The sequence below is a fragment of the Leptodactylus fuscus genome, chromosome 7 (genome assembly GCF_031893055.1).
Source record: "Leptodactylus fuscus isolate aLepFus1 chromosome 7, aLepFus1.hap2, whole genome shotgun sequence".
NCBI classification, from domain to species: Eukaryota; Metazoa; Chordata; class Amphibia; order Anura; family Leptodactylidae; genus Leptodactylus; species Leptodactylus fuscus.
The window spans coordinates 100,182,778-100,201,080 of record NC_134271.1 but is presented as its reverse complement, the minus strand read 5'-3'; positions in this window follow the sequence as shown (position 1 = coordinate 100,201,080).

Sequence of the window (18,303 nt, the reverse complement as noted above, 5' to 3'; positions counted from 1 at the left end):
TGCTGGGGGGGGGGTTTTAATCTACCAAGAAAGAGTTAATAAAATTTATTCTATAGTTTATAGGAACCCAGAAATGTTGTCATTACTTAATACATTTCACCCCGCAAAAATCAAGCCCTTATATGGCCACATCACCAGAAAAAAAACAAATTATAGCATCTAGCAATGTGAAGACAAAAATCCAAAAAAAAAAAAAATCACCAAATCATTAAAACAACTGGCTGCGGCAGGAAGGGAATGTATAAGCGTATATCAGCAGACACCCCAGATTTACAGCTTACGAGGGAAAATATACCAGAACTGACCCCCAAAGTGATCCCCCCCCAATCTTAGGAGCTACTGGGGATATAGTGGGGAATTTGGTGTTCCCAATGCACTCTGCACAGCTTATATATTCACGCTCCACCATCCACTGTGCAGTCATGTCTGGGATACTAATGCTCATTAGACCCCTGATAAATTTTTTGAGGGGTGTAGTTTACAAAATGGGGTCACTTTTGGGTGTTTCCAGTGTTTTGGTACACTAGGGGCCCTGCAACTGTGACATGGCACCTGTAAACTATTCCAGCAAAATTTGCTCTCCAAAAACCAAATAGCGCGCTTTCCATTCCGTGCCCCACCATGTTCCCATACAGCAGATTATGGCCACATATGGGGTATTGCCGTGTTCAGGAGAAATTATGTAACAATCTGTGGGGGGCTTTTTCTCTTTTAACCCCTTGTGGAAATAAAAACTTTAGAGATAAAGTGACATTTTAGTAAATTTTCATTTACACATCCCAATGTTAATAAAATCTGTGAAAAGGCTGTGGGGTCTAAATGCTCACTATACCCCTTGATGATTTCGGTGAGGGATGTAGTTTCCAAAATGGGGTCCTTTTTTTTTGGGGGGGGGGGGTTTTCCTTTGAATTGATACTCTAGGGGCTCTGCAAATGAGATATGGTGCCTGAAAAGCAGATTTTGTTGGAATAATTTTCAAACTCCCTGTGTCGCTCCTTCCCTTCCATGCTCTGCCGTGTGGCCAAAAATCAGTTTACACCCACTTGTGGGGTATTTCTGTGCTCCGGAGAAATTGCATAACAAAATGTGAGATGCAATTTTTCCTTTAACCCTTTGGGAATGTGTTAACTTTAGGGCTATATGAATGTATCAGTGAAAAAAAAATGAAATGTCTAAATTTCGCCTCCATATTGTTTTAATTTCCGTGAAATACTTAAAGGGTTAACAAACTTCCCAAATGCTGTTTTGAATTATTTTAGGGGTGCAGTTTTGAAAATGGGGTCATTTATGGGGGTTTATGTTATATAGGCCTTTATTATCCACTTCAAAACTGAAGTGGTCCCTAAAGAAAGAGTTTGGGAAATTTTCTTGTAAATCTGGAAAATCGCTGTTATACCTGTAAGCCTTCTAACATCCAAAATAAATTAAAAGATGATCAAAAAATGATGCCAATGTAAAGTAGAGATATGGTAGATAATATTTATTCATGTATTTGTGTGATACAACTATCTGTTTGAAAAGCAGACCAGTTCACATTTTGAAAATTCCTGTTTTTTGCAAATTTCCATCATATTTCCTATTTATTTTAAATAATAAATACACAAATATTGATTCGATTTTAACACTAACATGAAGTACAGTGTGTCACAAGAAAACAGTCTCAAATTCACTTTTGTAAGTTAAAGCGTCTCAAAGTTATTGCCATATAAAATGACACGTCAGTTTTGAAAAACGAGGCCTGGTCCTTAACGCACTCTTGGGCTGTGTCCTTAAGGGGTTAAACACTATAATTTCTCATTTTAAAATTCAGAAAAATAAGCCAACATACATGCACAGGTGCAATAGCTTCAAATAGTTTTATAAATCTAGTTTTCCAGATAGGATCCAACTGGAGCCCCAAAAGGTTCAGGTACAACCCATTCTTTAATCCAAGGCTTCACTTTTTTTTTGAACATTGACTTACAGTTTTACATGTAGTGTTTGTACAAAGTTGGATAGCCTTGCAGTTCTGTTTCTAATATATATGTTATACTACTCATGGATAATGGAGCTATGGCTTAAGTGTGCCCATAATGCACTAAAATAGGTTCAGAGTCAACTAAAGGGTGGTGTAAAGTTAGACTAGTCATTCTAAAGATACGCCAGATTTATCATCCAGCACTAGCTACTGCGAGAAATCTGTTGCATTCTCAAGTTTACACTCTCTATTAGTAACTAGGCCAATGTATGTAATGCAAAGTTATCACTGCACTGCATTCTGGGAGAGTTCAGTCAGCTGAAGTTTGACGGTAGCCTTGGACAGGTGATAACTAAATATCACTGTAAATTTAGGTTTATGGCAGCCAAAAGTTAAACCTTGGGCTAGTCCATTATTGTGTGATGAATAGGCTTTGACTCCCACAGTTAAGCAGAAGTAAAGGGCTTGTCTTGGATTTTAAGAAATTAAGCTAACCACAGGAAGTGTTATAATGTAAGAACATAGCAATTACCTGTTCAATCCCCTGCTGTTCTAGCATTGGGATAATGTCAGTCTTTCTTTATATACTGTACCTTCAGCTTGCTATGGCATGTCTGCTCTATTGAGACCACTGCTGTCAATCAGTGACCTTATTGCTGATGCTAGGATGTATGGCACTTCAGCCTCAGATTTGTAGATCTATATAGGCATCACTATGGAGTATAAATACTGTTCTACAGCGGTAAAGAAAATGGCCTTAAAACTAGGCAGGTAGTGCAATCCAGCGCAACCAGAAGTAGGACACAAAAGTGTAAGGGGGCGTTCACACTACTGTCGGTGTCCGACAGCTAGTGTCCGCTGCTAATGTTCGTTCAAAATCTTGCACGGACATTAGCAGCGGACACTAGCTGAGTCCGTGACATTCTGCATTCATTTAAATGGAGATCAGGTGTGTTGTTTTATACTCCGTGCCTGTCCTTAAGTGTCCGTTCCTAAAGATGTCCGACTTTTCAAGCGGACAGAAAAAACCTACGTCGGGTTTTGCATTTAAATGAATGCAAAATGTCACGGACACAGCTAGTGTCCGCTGCTAATGTCCGTGCAAGATTTTGAAGAACACTAGCAGCGGACACTACCTGTCAGACACTGACAGCAGTGTGAACAATCCTTAACAGTAAAAGGGTCCCAGGGAAACAGGAACTGCCTAAAGGTTCCGGAGCCTGAAGTGGTAACGTCACTTCCCTCGACTGCAGAGCTGAAGCTCCGCTGAAGCGTACAGAGCGCAGTGAGGAGAAACAAAGAAGCCTTGGGAGCACAAAGCTCCAAAAGAAAGGAAAAGAACAATTGAAGAAGAGAAAACTACTAAAAAGTAAGTTGTTAAAATCCTTTTAGGAAAAAAATGGGAGAACAAAAGAACCTCCCTCCAGCTGTCCCACCACGCAAGACAGAAAAAAAACACAAGGGGGGAGGTCTCTTAAGCTCTCCAATAGGGGTGTTGCCCTGCAATTAATTATGCTAATTAAAAATGACTCTTGTCCTACCAGCACACAGGAGCAGAAATACCCCATATTGTGCTGCTGGTAATATATAAGGGAAATAGAGTTTCCAGATTTCCCTGAACATTTTTAGGCCAAAGCCAGGAGTTGGTTAATAAGGAATGGGAATATAATGGAAACACTACTTCTCCTTTGTGCTGAACCTTGACTTGGGCTTTAAAAGGGCTCTATCACTAGGAAAAGTCATTTTTAACTAATCACACCTTTGCATAGCCCTTAGAAAGTCTATTTCACACCTACCTTTTGTATGTAGATTGCCTCACTGGTTTCTGAATAAGTCCGTTTTTATCCATATGCTAATTAGACTAGTGCACGATAGAAGGTGCACACCTCTCCTATTGTCTTCTATGGGAGACGGCTCCTGCTGCTGCTGATGACTCGCTTCCTGTTTGCTTCACACACATAGAGGATAATGGGAGAGAGGAGGCTGCTGGGAACTTGCTGTACTGGCTGGAGGCTCATTAGCATATGAATAAAAACGGACTTATTCAGAGACCACTGAAGCAATCTACATACTAAAGGTAAGTGTGGAATAGCCTTTCTAAAGCCTATGCAAGCATGTGTTTAGATAAAAATGACTTTTCCCAGTGATAGAACCCCTTTAAAATGTGACTCCAAAAAAAAAAAAAAAGCAACAAAAACTGTCTCCTGTCCCAAGCTGCAATTTAGTGGCATTTTGTATCAGTACAAGTATTGCTTATTTTTGCGTAACCAATCATCTAGTTTTGATAAGGGTTAAAGGTGTTATCTGGTTTCTAAGCTTGATGACCTACCTTAGGATGGACCATAAATATTAGATCTATGAAGTCTGACATCTGGGATATTTTGATGTATGAGACGATCATAATATTGTAACAAATCAGCTACATGTGAACGTACCTTTAGTTCCTTACATGATGAAAGATCATTAAGGGCTGGTTCATATCTGTGTGTGGATTTCCATTGGTGGAGTTCGCTTGGGGACCCCATGAATGGAAACCTAATCTGCATAAAAAAAGCGGTTACCTAAGGAAACCCGTGGACCCCATAGATTATAATGGGGTCTGTGTGGTTTCCACACGAAGAATGCGGAAAGAAAAGTGCTGCTTGCAGGACTTTTTTCTCTACATGAAAAATGCATGTGGAACGAAATGGCCTGAACGAAGATGTGAACTGGCCCTCAAGGATATGTCATGTTTGAGGGGGAAAAAAAAGAAGCAGATATCTCAAAGCAACATGTCAGGTGTTGGTCAGTGGGGTACCAGGTATTGAAACTGGAATTAATTGCTGATATATAGGGGAAGATTGGCTCAGCACTATACAACATACTTCGCTCGGTTCTCCTTAGAAACATCAGCAGAGCAGTGTATGGACCCACAGAATAAGGCTACATGCACATGACCATGCGCATGTAGCCAAGCTGATCTCAGTGCGCCCAGCCAAAAAAAATATAGAACCTGTCCAGAGTATTGCTGCGAGCTCATGTCTCCATAAACAGGCCAGTGAAAATACACGACCATGTGTATGGAGTCTAAGTCCATGTATCAGTCTGCTTGTATCACCAAGCATTGCCCCACCACTTCTGCCCCTCCATTTTAGCAATTGGTGAGGGTCAACCTTTGGTAATCCTCATCAACTGTGTGACATGTAAATTTATCATTAGCCGTGTACCTAGAGTTTCCTGGGAATAATAAAATACAGATACCCTATTACTTTACAAGATTTTTTTTCCCCTTTTGTCATGGAACACTTCCTCAGTTGTCTCCATGATGGTCCTAAAATGCTGCTGACGGATATTCTTGTAACAGTCAATTGGACCCGGAGTGCCTTGTGCAGACACAAATTAAGATGTTGCTGCCAAACCCAAAAGGACTCATCAAAGAGCACATCATGATCACACGACGCAAGACTCTATATCTATGTCAGCTAAATCCAGGAATGCGTCCACCTACAAGCTTCACTAGCACTTAGTGTCTTCTCTATGGCCAGCTGACGGTAAAAGATAATATACTTTAATTATGGAGAAACTTGCAGCTGCTACACGGTAAGTCCTATAATCTAAACTGTCAGAAAGCCTCCAGAAAAGAGAGAGAGAAGAAAGCTAAAATTACTTCTTGAACTAAAGGATGTGTGAACAAACGTGGTCAACAAGCTAACATAAAGAAGGACTCTTACAATATCATGCATGAAAAATAATACACACTTGCATAGAATATTGTGTTAGATTTCCAGTAACAGGAGTCTCTGAGTAGTGCTAAAGGAGCTTAAAGGGTATATTCACATGGCAGATTCTGCATTATCACTAGATAGACTCCATTCGTGATACTACAACAGTTACCCGACAAAAGCATAATTGTAAATTCACAGTAAGCTACAGTACATAGCGAACCCTACCTGTGATGTCATCTGCTTACCCAGGGTTGATACCAAGAGCCGAGGGCCCCTGTCATTTCTCACTAGCAGAGGGATAGTTTTACAACACTTTAACACTTGCATCCAGAAAATCCCTAACTAATGTATCCGTGGCCCTTGTGCTGTTGCACAGATTAAGATATGGTTGTGTTACTAGTTTTCAGGGGCAAAAATAGAAGCTCTAGTCTTGCAATAATATGTAAACCACAATGAAATTATGCAATGGTCTCCATATGCAAGTTAATGGAAACCCTCAAAAGTCTACCATTGCATACAGTACAGTGGTATCCATCTGACAGATCCAATTTTAAAGGGGTATAATATTTTATTCATCAGACAAATCTAATAAAGTCTGGAGACATTTTATTAACCTATCTGCACTGTTTCATCTGTCAAAGATGCACCACATCCCATATTTTGTACCCTGTCACTTTCTGCAAAAATGGCCAAAGCAGGACGGAGAACAGGACAGGGATCCCTCGGCCAGACATATTTATTATGATTTGTGCCAAAAAAATTAACATAGACTTCAATTTTGGCATTTTTTTTAATAGGCTGGGGCTGTTACTGACACTGACATAGGAAATACCAGTTTTAGTAAATTCTCCCCGTATATAAATTGCACTATATACATATGTATGTGAATATTACAGTGAGTTATGGGGAAAACATGGTATCACATCTTCAACGTTTATCATTAATCCCGTACATTAGACCAGAAGACCCCAAAGTTACATAATGTAAGTATGACCTGAAAAGGACCAGCCATTTAAATGGTTAATACTGCCAGGGACCAGCAGATGGCAAGCACACCCTGTGCTGTGGGTTACTTGCACACATATAAAATCTATACAGAATTATGAGAAGCTTCTTGTGTTCCTCTATTCAATATAAATGTGTTAATTGCTGCTCCACTGATTGTCTTTTAATTAGAGAGCGCTCCCACAAGGACGCAGCTCGCTGTAATGGCAAGGTTGCAGGGATAAAGGACAGTAAAGCAGACTTGATTACCATCATTATTTGCTTTCTCTGCAATCTGCCTGTAAATGAAGGCTAACGGTGTATTGCTACAAATCTCAAGACTGTATATATGGATTACTGGCCCCAATCCACCAGCCATGGTGTAATAACATGTAAGCCGCAGGTGTCTAATCTAATAACAATATATCCGTGGCCAGCCATGAAGAGGTGCTAACTTTGTGCATGGGACATCTGCTGAAGAAGCCACCAGCTAGTGCTAGTCATTCTACACAGTCTACCAATAAGTATTTGGACACCCATGCAAATGAAGATATCTGCGGTTGTGATGTACGTCACGATTTCTGCTGTTAAATAGGAAACAACATTGGCATTAGTGCATTGGCATTAGTCGCATGCAAGATACCACGAAGTGCAGAGTTGCCTGATTTCGAGAAAGGGGTAATTGTGAGATCATACAAAAAAAGATAATGGAGCTCTTACCACCTGGAACGATATAAAGCCAATATAGAGCCGATGTAGACTTCAACAGCAATAGAAGGCTGCACAGAGAAAACCCCAGAATGTGCTACGGGATGTAGGAGACTGAAGGTAGAAGAGTTACTCCAGCATGCCACTTTAAAAAATAACTTTTAATTCAAAAGGTTAAAAATACATGAACATCATGGAGTAACTCTTCTACCTTCAGTAATTGTAAGTTACCACAGAAATGGTCGATCCTTAAGGGACATAGCAAGTGAACTGAATTACCCAAAAATCAACAGTGGCCTATGTGATTACAAAGTGGAAGGTGAACGGTGATTGTCGGAACGTGCCCCAAGTTGGCAGACCCCCCGAAACTGAGAGATAGAGACTGATGAGTGCTGGCCAGAGAAACCGCACCCAACCGATGGCTCACATACACCAGGAGTTTCACTAGGCATCCAGGAGTATTGTGTCCATCAATACCATCCGTAAGGAAGCATCTGCTGGGTTTTACCGACTATTGAATATAAATAAATGTTTTTTTTCTATTCTACCACAGGTATCCAAATACTTATTGCTAGACAGTGTATATCGGTATGATTTGAGCATTGTCTGATGTTTAAGACTGGATTTACACAGCACTTTTCTTTTTTTTGTTACTGAAGAATTGCATTCGGTTTTTAATTCCAGTAATGAATATTATATGTTACTATGCCTTTCACTTATATGACAACCAGTAAATTGAAGGCTACATACAGGCTATATTCACACTCCATTGATTTCAGTTAAAAAAAAGTCAATGGGATCCCTCGAGTTCTATTTGTGTCTGCTATATTCACAGTCCAATGGACCAAAAGAATCAATTTCCCAGATGTGAATGTAATGTCAGAAGTTTCTGGGAGTGAGGGCTGAGCGTATTGCAGGGGCAGGGCATAATTTGAGTAGAGGTGTATTGCGGGGGAAATGGTGCATCACTAGTGGGTTTGTATCACAGGGTGACAGGGAGGCTGAGAATCATACTCATGATCTATACTTCCCAAACGTCCTAGATTCAGCGGGACAGTTCTGGATTCTGGGTTCCATCCTGCTGTCTCGGTCAGTGGGAGGTTTGTCGGGGTTTGAACTCATCTGCGTCTGGAGTGGAATACAATGATGAAGCAGGAGCCGTCTGCAGAAGTTCCTGTTTCACCACTGTGCTTCTCTGTGCTCTGGTCCTGGGAGCTGTAGGTACGATGTGATGACATCACTCATCTTGCACCTGCTTCTCCCTAAACACTCTGGCACCCTGGACACCTCAGACAGAACAGCAGGGGAGTGAGGAGAGGTGAGTATCAGTGTTTTTTTTTTAATGTTAAACTGGGGGCAGATAAAGAAGGGACATTAAACTAGAGGAAAATGGAGGGGGCATTAAACTGGGGGCCGATGGATGGGGCATTAAACTGGCAGATGGAGGGGGGTCATTAAACTGGGAGCAGATGTAGTCGGGGACATTAAAGGGACTCTATCAGCAAAATTATGCTAATGCTATTTTAACCCCCCCCCCCCGTTTTAAAATAAAACCATAAAAAAATATATGCAAATTATACTTATCGTGCACGGTGGGCGGTCATGCACAGTCTGACGTCATCTTCTGGCATGCCTTCCTCTTCGTTCTTCGTTCTTCTTTCGGTGACGCCCTCCAGTCCTGGCTCTTCCCCGGTTTCATCGTCCTCTTCTTCTGGAGGGATTGGTTCAAATCTGACGCGTGCGCAGTAGTGCTCCCTCCCCTACTGCGCACGCTCCAGTGACATTTTTCTCAATGGCAGTACGCTCGTGTCCTTGAGGCAAGCGATAGCAGACGGATCCTGCTTCATCATTGTATTCAACTGGGGGCAACTGGAAGGGGACATTAAACCAACATGTCCCCATCTAATTGCCCCCTGTAGGAGCACTATACTGTGTGGGGACACAAAGAAAATTTAATGACAATGGGCGAAGTCAATGTAGAAGTGGGTGGAGCTAAATGTGCCATGGCGCGCATAGCATGCTGCACATTCTGTCCCCATTTCTTTTCTTTCAAATTTGGGAGGATGTCCATTATACAGGCCCCAAAATAGTATAAAGTCCTCTTTATTGGCCCCCAGATAGTATACCGAACCCTTACTGGACCCCCTTTTATTGGTCCCCACACAGTATATATCACCCTTTAATGGCCCCCATACAGTATATTTGCCCTCACTTATATTGAGCAACACACAACATCTTTTCATAAATGCACTATAGGACACATGCTATGATGCCCTATTGGTGCTCCCTGCACAGTATAATGCCTCTTTAGCCCCTTTAGAAGCCTCCACACAAACTAATGTCCCCCTATTGGCCCCACAAAATGTAATACCCATTTGGTAACCCTCACATAGTATAATGCCTCTTTACTGACCGCTACAGAGTATAACGCCCGTCACATAGAATGCTGTCTCCTTAGTGATCTCCACACAATATAATGCTGAATTAGAGACCACCACACAGTATAATAGCCCCTTAGTGGACTGCATGCACACTATAATGTCTCTTTAGTAGCTACTATATAGCATAATGCCCCTTTAGTGCCCTTCACCTCGTATTCATATAAGAGAAAGACTACTTATTTAGCCCCCATTCCCAGTTCTCACTAATTTATCTATAGTCTCTTCTAGCTTACGCTTTCTCTGGTCGAAGGAGCAGGCGCAGTGACATAATCGTATCATGCCTGCCTGTGCCATACCAGTTGATACCATGGTATTTAACTCTTTCAGCATCCTGAGGGTACAAAGCGACAGCAGTGGCACTCTGGGACAGCATCATAGTGTCTGGTGCAAGCGTACTGTTTTCTCTGCCATCAAAATGGCCCTGCCGGACTGGCTCCAGAAGCAAAAAAACTCCTTTGGCTGCTCCTGTTAACTTGACTGAGACTAGAGATACAATACTTGCACTGCCAGTATATTATCGACTGATAACCTACTATCAAAAATGGCCCCAGCCCGGAAAAACTCCTTTTAGAAATTAATCTGGAGAAATACTTAATAACAAAAGACTAAATGGAATTGTTAGCAACTTGACAGAAGATGACGACTCAAGGACTTTCTAGGGAATATAGATATTTGGTGTAAAGGTTCTTTAATAGACGTTTTAGCACAAAGATCACCTCCGTCTGTAATGTTATAAATGACTTTACAGCTCAGCCAGTGACTTGACCGCATTATGATTTTGTTTCATTCTCTGCAGTAGTTTCACTTACTTATTTTACATGTCAAAATAAATTAATATTCCTGCGCTTAAATGTTACTGTCTAATCTGTCATCTCTTCTCATTAGCATGTAAATGTCTAACCTATTTCATTTTACATTAATTTTCAATTTCTAATATCTTTTATCAAACAGCTTTGGTTGCAGACTGGTGAGATATTGACTCTCATTTGCCTAGAGTACAACGATTTTTATGATCGTGACCTGCTGACTCAAGCTGTATTTCCCACTGCTAAAACAAGCTGAAGATCCGGACGTTGTCGTAATGTGATTTCTCAATACAGACATTGACATGATATTTATGCAGTGCTTTTAATCCCATCTTTAGCATTTTTCAGGAAATATACAATTGGCAAACCCCTATCCTCACTTTAAAGGGAACCCGTCACATGATTGTTATACACTGTCTACCAATAAGTATTTGGACACCTATAGTAGAATAGAAAAACAACATTTCTTCATATTCAATAGTTGGTAGACCCCAGCAGATGCTTCCTTACGGATGGTATTGATCGACACAATACTCCCGGATGCCTGTTGAAACTCCTGGTGTATGTGCACCATCGGTTGGGTGCGGTTTCTCTGGCCAGCACTCGTTGGTCTCTATCTCCCAGTTTCGGGGGTCTTCCAACTTGGGGCATATTCCGACAATCAACCTTCCACTTCGTAATCACATAGGCCACTGTCAATTTTGGGAAATTCAGTTCACTTGCTATGTCCCTTAACGATCAACCATTTCTGTGGTACCCCACAATTACCCTTTTCTCGAAATCGGATAACTCTGCACTTGGTGGCATCTTGCATGTGACTAATGCCAATGCTGTTTTCTATTTAACGGCAGAAGACGTGTCGTACATCATGACCGCAGATATCTTCATTTACATGGGTGTCCAAATACTTATTGGTAGACATTGTAGAGCAGGAGGAGCTGGGCAGAATAGGAAGTCAAGTAGGCGGCCCTATTAATAATAGTGTGTGCAGGGGCCACTATGGGGCATAATAGTGTGTGCAGGGGCCACTATGGGGCATAATAGTGTGTGCAGGGGCCACTATGGGGCATAATAGTGTGTGCAGGGGCCACTGTGGGGCATAATAGTGTGTGCCGGGGCCACTATGGGGCATAATAGAGTGCACAGGAATGCGGGGGGGGAGGGGCTCGGAGGTTGGTCGGTCGAGGTCTATGGTGTCGGTCGGGGGGGAAGGGGGAGGGGGAGGAGACATGTCAAAAGTTCACCATGGGGCCCCGCCATTCCTAATTGAGCCACTGCATACACAAGGTGTTGGGTTTGAGACCAAAGACTGATCTAGTGACATAGATGGGAGTCTTACTGGCTGTGGCTCAGATGTCTGCCTTCCATACACAAGGTCTTGGGACAGACCTAGAGACAAAATAGGTAACATGGATTTGTGATAGATGGGAATCTCCCCATAATTTACAAGGGCTGCAATAAATTGCGACATGAACTTTTAACCCTTTCCTGACATTCAGAATAATAGTATGGTGTAGGCCCAGTCTGTAAATATGGTGGCCACTCTGTATTACACAGCAGAAAAAAGGAATGTATTGCATTTTTCCTTAGTAACATCAGGAGGTGCGTGGAAATAAGAGACAGTGGAGAGGCCAATCAAGCTAGAAGTTCTTGTGTTTTCGCTGGACACTTTGGAAGAAGACTCCTACACAGCTACTGCTCCCATAATCTCTAGTCGAGTGCAGAGGTAGCTTTAAGTTTATGTTTTTATTTATAGCATGATGACACTGGCCATACATCTATTTAATTAGAGCAGTATTCTCCATACCTCCCATAGACTTCTTATCGGGAGGGCACCAAACATGGCTACCTCTCCACTAAAGCCATTCCTCCAATAGGTGAGAGCCCCAGAGGTTGCAACTATCAGGAATTTATGGGGTATAATCTGAATATGACATGAATGCTGAAGATGACAACACCCAGAGGCATAACATAAGGCTCCTTGGCCCCTTTGCAGAATCTATAATGGGGCTTTTACTTGCCTTGTACCATTTAGCATAGCGGTATATTTTATGCGGCTGGGTCCAGGGCCTGGTAGGGACTGTTACCTCTACACTTCTACAGGTAAAGCCATCTTTAGATATAATAGATGTGTTGCAGATTTTTGATGCAGATCTGTGTGTATTTCATATCATGCAGCAGATCTATAACATGCCCATTATGTTACCCAACATTTACATTATGTCAAACCAGTGGTGTAACTATCACGGTAGCAGCGGTAGCGGTTGGCACAGCGCCTGGGACATTAGGGAGTGTGGCGGGCCCCTGATGTTTTTTTTTTTTTAAATAGGGCATTACCTGCTGGAGTAACTTCAGCATGTAATGGGGCCCTATTTACTTACAGATCCTTGCTCCTGCTCACGGCCGCCTACACTTCCCCTTCTGCGGATGCAGCTATGATAGAAGTGGGGATTGGTAATTGAGGCCCTAGGCCCGCAAACTCCTCAAACGTTATGCATCGCAACACAGGTCTGGCTCATGTGACGTCTGTACCAACATGAAGATGGCCGAAATAAGCGGGAAGTGCACCGGAGCCAGGGAGAGGTAAGTAACATTGTTTTATATGTTTGAATACCTCCCGTAGGTCTCCAATCATTATACTCTGGGGCCTGAAAAGCCCCCAGGGTATAATAATTGTTCATAGGCGGTCCACAATGAGATATAATACTGTGTGTAGGGTCCACTATGGGGCATAATACTGTGTGCAGGGGCCACTATGGGGCATAATAGTGTGTTCTGGAGTCACTATGGGGCATAATACTGTGTGCAGGGGCCACTATGGGGCATAATAGTGTGTGCTGGAGTCACTATGGGGGATAATACTGTGTGCAGGGGCCACTTTGGGTCATAATACTGTGTGCAGGGGCCACTATGGGGCATAATAGTGTGTGCTGGAGTCACTTTGGGGCATAATACTGTGTGCAGGGGCCACTATGGGACATAATAGTGTGTGTTGGAGTCACTTTGGGGCATAATACTGTGTGCAGGGGCCACTATGGGGCATAATAGTGTGTGCTGGAGTCACTTTGGGGCATAATACTGTGTGCAGGGGCCACTATGGGGCATAATAGTGTGTGCTGGAGTCACTTTGGGGCATAATACTGTGTGCAGGGGCCACTATGGGGCATAATAGTATGTTCAGCAGCCACTATGGGGAATAATACTTTTTGCAGACACCACTATGGGACATAATAGTGTGTGCAGGAGTGTGGTTTGTGCAGGGGGTGGAGTCAGGGAGCCCCATGTCAAATATTCGGCTCAGGGCCCTGCCATTCCTAGTTACGCCACTGTGTTGAACAATGTAAAGGGTGAAGCCAGCTGTAAATCTACAGCAAAATCTGAAGAGTGAAAAACTCCACACTGTCTGAAACTACATTTACAAATCATATCCATTCTACTGCCCTTTTCTGTATGTCAGTCTTAAATGTTATACTGACATTCTATTCATACCTAGATTCCCTGTGATCAGCTATACTCTTTAGAGAAACCTACAGCAACTGTTCAATTCTTCTGCAGCACCACTGCTGGAGGAATAAAGAATTGCATGCTACTGATTTAAATCAACAAACTGCCTCTGTAATTGATGAATGTGTCAGGTCCTCCAAAGCAAGGGAGTCCCAGGATTCTAAATGTAGGATCTTTACCCCATATGCAATTCTTATTTAAGATATTTGAAAAATAGGTTTTCTAATCCAGACAACCCCTTTAAGTAAATAGGATTTCTGAATCTGTCCCTGTAAAATGTTTGGTACTTACACATGCGAAGGCAATTTCTTCCACACGTCGCTGTCAGTAATGTGACTGAATTAGAGAATTCTGCAAAAACAAAATGCAATCAGTCTCTAGACAATACTTCTTCCCTCTTGTGATCTAAAGTGAAAATGGAGATCGTGTCTTTCTCGGCGCCTCTTAGACCTTATAAGAATTTATAATACTTCATATATTCTTATGAACAGGGAAGACAAGTCATTATAATACACGGCAGTACCAGGGGTTGGTGACCTTCATGAATAATGAAAGTTAAAGGTAAGGGAAATGATAAGGTACATGATTTGTGGGCGCCAGGGGAAATGATGAGACTATACTAAACTTACCGACAGCCCCACAATTGTCCTTTTAAAGCTTGCAGGCAGCGTTTAATATGAACTGACACAGCTTGGAAATAAAAAGCAAGAGACGGATCCAATAAAAAGGGCACAGATGTTGGACACTGAATGGATTTGACAGCTCTAAATAGCTTATGGTCATTCATAGTTACTGGGGGCTTTCTCTTCACAACCAGATAATGCACTGGGGCACATGTAAAAACAGTGATTTTGGCGCAGGCTTGAAGGGGGCCATATTTACAAAACTGTCACTTAAACAGATATACATTTAGAACTAGTTTCATATGGAGGTATATAAAAAGTATTCACCCCTTTTGGTTTAACGAGTTTTTCTCTATTATTGATGATCTATGTTTAGAATATTATTTTGGTGAGACTCTAATCCCTGGCACCCAAAATGATTTGCTTCTAGTGAGAGCTGTGACCTCTTCATTGTTTACCAGACACAGTGCCATACATTGTATAGCGGCTGCACCTGGTATTGCAGCTCCGTCCTATTCACGATGACTGACGCATGTGATGTCACGGAAAATAAGTGACCAAGGTGGGATCAAAGAATAGAGGTTGTGGGAGTTGGACTGCTATGAATGTAATATTGATGACCTATTGTAAGGATAGGTCATTAATTTTAGTCCTAGAAAACACCTTAAGGCCTCATAGACACATAACGGAAGGCACATACTGGTGATTTTGCAATAGCTAACCTTCTTCAAGTATGCAATATGTGCATGCGGTCTCAAAGTGGTTGAGATTAATGTAATCCCACTCTTCATCCTGGCAGCTTTTTTTTTTATTTCTCTCCAAACCTGGATAATGTAATATGTATTTACTGTGCATATTATTTGATCTGCATTTATATTAGATATCTAGTAATGTTAATAAATGATCTCTCATGGTAAAGACAATGTCTCTGTCTATCGAGGTACTGGCAGCTGGAACTGGTAAACATTACAAAAAAAAAAAAAAAAAGAATGTTAGAGTTTGGTTCACTATTGCGCTACAGCTCTCTTTCCTGTCTACACAGTCGTTCTGACTCCCTCTGCTGGCAGATACTGGTACCCAAAGAATGTCATCTCTGACAAATCAGTTATTTAGCAGTACAGTGGTAATAAAACAATTCCCTTCTTGAATAAATAATACATAATAAATTAAATAAAAGGCATGGACTCCAGGTTTATGATGCAAAGTGAGACAGATTTCCAGAGCCTTTAATTTAGAAAGTTTCGCAATAAACTCCCATGTTTCCATTTTGTACTTTTGTTTTTTTTATTCTCTGCCTTTGAAAACATCTCCGATATCTGAGAGATTAATTGTCATGATCGGAATGGTCTGTGATCGTGGACACTGCCAGTGGATCCCCGCTGTGTAAAAGAATTAAGACCCACTGAATATTCTTTACATTCTGCATTTTTAGCAGGCTTTATCTGTAATTCTCAATTCTCACTAGGTTGGATGGTTGTGGTTGAGCATGTGTCACCTGTTCACTAGCAATTTATTGCACCTGGAGGCTGCTAGAATAGATGATCTGCGTGGGGTCCAGGTGTCGCACCCTGACAGATCACATACTGGTGATCTATCCTGTGCATAAGTCTTCAGAGTAAAAAAAAAAAAAAAAAAAATCGATTTAGGGCTGGAAAATCCCTTTAAGACAAAAGAAAAAACCTAAAAGGGGCCTTGTGTCGTAGGTGGCCCAAGGCACAGTGGCAGGCAGTTAGTGGATTCAGCAAATCACACTATTCTGTCTGTAGACTATAGCCTCTCAAGCAAGCCATGGATGGACTATATTATTAACTAGTAGGCTAAAGTGTGGGGACATCTGGATATCGTCTTGAAAGCATCTTAGATTCCAGATATTCAAGTTGTGACACTACTAGAAGTCACCTAAATATCACAAGACAAAAAGATACTAGTAGCAGAGGTAAGGGGGGGGGGGGGGCAAATACATTGGCAGAAAGAAGGAGCAGCGATTAACACAGCCCTTCTGGCTGCCATGCATAAAGAACAAAAACTGGTGTGGGGTAAATGGGACACTGGTTCCCGAGCGTCCTGGTTGTGGGACACAATGTTACATTCCCCTCCATCCAGGTGACTGGCCCTGACTCCTTCCCTGCAGAATAATGAGCGATACATATTGCTATGTTCCATATTCTTATAAATGACTATTCCATAAAATTTCGCTCCAAAATGCCTCAGTTTTTATGCTGACTCCCACCTTGTGTCAATGATTCTAAAGGTGCCAGACTAGACAACCATATTCACGACAGAGGTTGCGTAGTCGTTGCCTTGCAGGGAGCTGTGAACTGAGGATTTATGTCCTATAAAACAGCCATATCGGGTTCTACAAGACATAGCTCCCAAGACACATATTTCCAAATACTGAGTAAACTTTCATAGAAGTGCATGTAAAAGATTACAGCATCACAAATTAACGCTGCGCTGCCTGGATAACAGCTGATTTACAGTCAAACAAATTCTTTGTATGGCGACAGTCGAAGGCTGTAAAGTTCTCGAAATTGCTTCTTCTGGGCCACTCCATATTATAGGGACACTGCATTAAAATAAACAGCGTACAATGAGATGCTGCCATAAAGCTGTTATGCAGGAATAGTATGTAAAAATCACCATATTAAAATTAATGGGAGCACACTGTGCTTTTATAATGCAACCGTTTGGAATTTTTTAAGTTGGTCTCATGGAAACAGAGATGAGTCAGATATAGCAGTGCTGGATTTGTCAATTGGCAAACCTTTCCATAATGTTCTACCTGGGATTTTACGTAGGGGTAGAGGTAAACTTATCTGATCTTACAGTCATTCAATGCATATAGCAACCACAAAGAGCTAATCTAATCCAGCTCTGCTATATCCATCATGTTATTTTTACTGTAGTTTTAGTCCTTGTTAGCTTTGACTAGTGACTCATAACTAATAACATAAGTGGGCAACCTTTAGATTACAGGCAAACGAAAGCCAGAAATGGAAAGTTTATACCCGTACAGATTTGACATCATAACGTGAAGAAAGTAATAATTATATATTTATAAATGTATAATGATATCACATGGAAACCCATTCAGTTCCCCACATCCCCTCCACCATCCTTACCTATCACTAATGGCCCCCTAGCTCTCAGTGGAAATGGTTCCCTTAGTTGTTGGGCTTCATAGCAGCTGTGTCTGCCACCCTGGTAACTACCCCCATGATGTGACTACTTTCTGCATATTGGTCTATGCTCTCCTATAGTGAGGACTTCTTGCATCATGTACATATTTGTTCTAAAGCTTGGGAAAATACCCCAAGAAACATTTTTAATATAGTTTTCTGGTCCCTGGGCCAATTTTGATACTGATAACCTAACCTCTTGATCAGTGGTGAAACTAAGAATGGCGGGGTCCCATATAATAATCCGAGATCCAGGGGAGGATACAAACATAAAAAACACTGTTAATAGAGATGAGCGAGTACTATTCAAAACTCCCCTTTCGAATAGCATGCACCCATAGGAATGAAAGGACGCAGCCAACATGCAGGGGGTTAAGCGGCCAGCCGCTAGCAAAG